At 59.7% G+C, this 4065-nt stretch overlaps 1 long non-coding RNA gene across 1 annotated transcript in view; it reads left to right on the top strand.

The window, feature by feature from the left end:
* Window positions 1-4065, top strand: part of LOC142001624 (uncharacterized) — a 91093-nt gene that overhangs the window by 66045 nt on the left and 20983 nt on the right. The window lies entirely within an intron of this gene.

Here is a 4065-nt window from a genome sequence, read left to right as displayed (position 1 = left end):
AGGCAGTCCAGTCCTGTTCCACTGACCACAGAACTGACAGCATTATAGGATTATGGACAGATGCAATGACACACAGAGGAATCAACTGAGGACATAGAGACCAAATGGGGGGTGGGGGGGGTCACTGAATGTTCACGGGGGTTCAATTTGAGGCCAGAGAGTTCAACGGAGCTGAGAGAGAGCAGGGGGCGAGTCTGGCAGGGGCTCACTGTGAGGTTAATGAGTAGGCTTGAGCCAGAATGGTGTCAAAAGAAGAGAGAGAGAGAGAGAGAGAGAGAGAGAGACCAATTGGGGAGTCACTGAAAGTTCACTGGGTCGAAACTGAGGCCATAGAGTTCAAAGGAGGTCAGAGTCAGCAGGGAGCAAGAGTGATAGGGAAAGGTGCGGGATTCAGCCAGAATGGGGTGAAATGAGGACACAGAGACCAATTAGGGGGTCACCGAAAGTTCACGGGGGTTGAAATTGAGGCCAGAGTGTTCAAACGAGGTCAGAGAGCAGGTGAGTTTGGGCCTCAGTCGAAGGGCAAGGGGCAGGACTGAGGGAGAATTGGGTCAAATGAGGACGCAGAGACCAATTAGAGGGTCGCGGAAAGTTCACTGGGGTGGAAATTGAGGCCAGAGAGTTCAAATGAGGTCAGAGAGCAGAGAGAGCAGGTGAGTTTGGGCCTCAGTCGAAGGGAAAGGGGCAGGACTGAGGGAGAATTGGGTCAAATGAGGACGCAGAGACCAATTAGAGGGTCGCGGAAAGTTCACTGGGGTGGAAATTGAGGCCAGAGAGTTCAAATGAGGTCACAGAGCAGAGAGAGCAAGTGAGTTTGGGCCTCAGTCGAAGGGAAAGGGGCAGGACTGAGGGAGAATTGGGTCAAATGAGGACACAGAGACCAATTAGGAGGTCACTGAAAGTTCACAGGGGTTCCCCATGTGGCCGGAGAGTTCAAAAGAGGTCACAGAGAGCAAGTCAATTAGGGCCTCAGTCGAAGGGAAAGGTGCAGGATTGAGGGAGAATTGGGTCAAATGAGGACATAGCGACCAATTATGGGGTCACCGAAGCGGCACAGGGGTTCAGTTTGAGGCCAGAGGGTTCGCACAACGTAGCAGAGAAGAAGGTTTCTGGACTTTTGGAGAGAGACAAATTGTGATCAGTTGGAATGGAGAGGGGAAAATGAGGAGACGGCGACCGTTCAGGGGGTCACCGAAAGTTCACAGGGGTTCCCTATGTGGCCGGAGAGTTCAAATGTGGTCCGAGAAAGCAAGGAGCAAGCCTCGTAGGGCCTCGCTTTTAGTGAAAAGAGTAGGAGGCTTCAACCAGAATGGGGTGAAAAGAGGAGACAGAGACCAAGTCTGGGCTCACTGAAAGTTGCCAGGGGTTCAATTTGAGGCCAGAGCGTTCCAGTGAGGTCAGAGAGAGCAGGGAGCAAGTCTGTTCCCTGTTAATCAGCTGTGCTTTGGGCAAACACGGAGGCCTTGCTTCTTCTCTGGGGCGCTGGCTTGGCCACACGTCTGGGTCTAATTCTTGAGCCCAAGGCGGGTGTGGGCGCGCTGTTTTCGCCGTCGATGGTGGGCCACTCTCCCTTGCCGTGAGCTTGCCTGCTGCGGTCAGGTTAGTCGAGTGGCTTGTGTTGTTGCCCCCTCTCTGGGGAGCCAGGGGTTCTAATCCTCCCTTTTCCTTAAAAAGGAGGGACTGCGTCTCGGCCCACTTCTCTCTGAAGCGAAGGCCGCGTGAGTTGGGTCAGACTCCCGCCGCGTGCTCTGAGGTTGGCCAGTCCTCAGGCTCTGCCCTTTCTATGGGAGAGAGACGCTGCTTTGAATCTTCCTTCCTTCGTAATCGCCCCTGCATTGCCAGTCTTTTTCCCGTGGAAGCTGTTTGACTGGCGATAAATACGCCTGGGGCTGGTCCCTTTACTAGCTCCACTCTCTAGTCCAGTGGTTTGGATACTCGCCCGGGTTGCGGGAGATCCTGGTTCAAGCCCCCCAGCTGCCTGTTCAGCGCCGGCGCTTGCACTAGGATCCCCTGCCTCCTAGGCGACTGTCCTTTGTGGGGGGCCATCCTTGTCTGAGCCCCCTCTCTTTCCCCAGAGGCCATTGTCTTCTTGGGAAAGGGAGGGGGCTTGGACAAGGATCGCTCCCCAGACTCTCTCCCAGGAGGTGGCCACCCCAGTTCACACCCCTCAAAAGAGCAGGGGAGTGGCCTGGGGTAGGCTGCAGCCTGGGCTTGTATCCCAATCACGGTGGACTAGAGAGAGGGGGTTTTACTGCTCCGCAGCAAAAGTTCTTTACGAAAAAGCAGCAAGAGGCCCTGTGAGCAGCCAACCCATCAGCCACACAGGGCTGGTTTCCACCCCTCAGGGGCACCCAGCAGAGGCAGAGCAGGGACTTGAACCAGGGGCCCTCAGATCCTTAGGAGAGGCCCTCACACCCTGCTCCACACAGGCCACTGAGGGCAACCTCTGCTCCAGTTACTATGTAGTGAAAGTGGAGCCCTTGAGCGCTGAGAAAACAGAGCGCCTCTTGCCACTCGCCAAGCGGAACGGAGACTTGAACCAGCACTGCACCGGCGGCAGGGCACAGGCCAGAACCACACCCCCAGAGCAGAAGTCACGCAAGCCTGGCGGCCCACTTCTCCCTTCATACTTGCTGAAAGCGGCTCCTCTTGGCCAGAAGGAGTCTCTGCCTCTGCCTCGCCCCGCCCCCCAGCCCTGGGGGCATTGGGTGGAGAGAGAAGTGAGCCAGGAGCAAGTCCCTCCGCTTTGAGGAAAAAAGGGGATTTGAACCCTCGACCTCCAGGAGACCAGGCAGCGCTTGAGCCACTGAACCAGCCGCTACCGGCCCGGGGAGCCCACGGGAAGGGAAAGTGGTTCTCCGCCAACAGCGAAAACACACGGCGCGCAGCCACCCAGGCCTGCCTCCGCGCCCCGCGTTTAGGCCGTTCACCCGAGAGACGGGCCAGAAAGGCTCAAATCCCACCGCGGCAAGGGGTTTTGAACCCTCGGCTCTCACCCGCTCCCACGTCTCAACTCCACAGGGCTGCTTGGGCAGCAAAAAGCAAGCGAGCGCAGCAGCAGCTTCCGGGGCTCCCGAGAAGCCGCCCCTCCCCTCCCCAGGCCCGCAGCGCCGCGTGCCTTTCGCCGCAGGGAAAGGGCCGCGCTGGCGCCCGCCTGAAGCCGAGGAGGAGGAAGGAGTCGAACTCGCGCCGGCCACCTGCCGAGCAACCGGCCGAGCCACCGGACCACTCGAGGCTTGGCGGGGGCGGGGCCGGGGGGGCAGTGACCGTCGGTTGTTGACGGGCGCTCAGCCTCCCTGGGCCGGCCGTTCCTTCAGAATCAGGGCTGAGGCCTTTGCGATCGCACCGAGCCAGTCCGATCCCTGCTCTGGAGCGCAGGGAAAGGCAGCTGAACCGGCCTCTTCTCTGGACGGGTCCCCACCGCTGCGTGGGCTCTCTGCCTCGGAATCCCGCAGGCGACTCAGCCGCCTCCCCAGTCGGTTCAGCGTCAGCCTCCGAGGGACCTGTGAGATGCCCCTGCCGCGAATCGGCCGAGGGAGAGGTGGCAGCGGGCTCCTCGGAAGCTTTTCGCTCGGTGGTTGGGTCCCTCCCGAGTGACGCAAGGACCGGAGAGTTCCCCGCTTCTCCTGACGCGAGAGCCGCGGGCCCCTGCTGGAATCAGTTGGGTGTGTAAGAAACCCCAGGCAGCGTTTCGTCACGCGAGAGGCAGACGGGCAGGCAGCCGGCCGGCCAGCCTGGGGAAGGGGCTGCCAGCAGAGGCGCCCAAGGACAATGCTGAAAGAGGGGCTCAGAGAGACCAGACGAAAGGGGGAAGGAACGGAGTCCACGAAGGACTCTGAGCCAAGCTGGTGCGGGGCGCGGCCCTGTGCTTTGCCCGCGCTTAAGACGCTGCGGGTGAGCGGCAAGGACGGGCTTACCAACTGGCTCTCTTCTCTTCCTTGCCTCTCAAAGCCGTCCCACTCCTCTGCTCCCGTGCCACGCACCAGTCCTGTTGCACTGAGCGCAGGGCTGGGAGTCTTGCGGGGATACGGACGGCTCAAATGATACACGAGGGGTCAACTGAGG

Source organism: Carettochelys insculpta, chromosome 25 (genome assembly GCF_033958435.1).
Source record: "Carettochelys insculpta isolate YL-2023 chromosome 25, ASM3395843v1, whole genome shotgun sequence".
NCBI lineage: Eukaryota > Metazoa > Chordata > Testudines > Carettochelyidae > Carettochelys > Carettochelys insculpta.
Note: the sequence above shows the minus strand (reverse complement) of the source record. Positions and strands in the feature narration are given on the sequence as shown.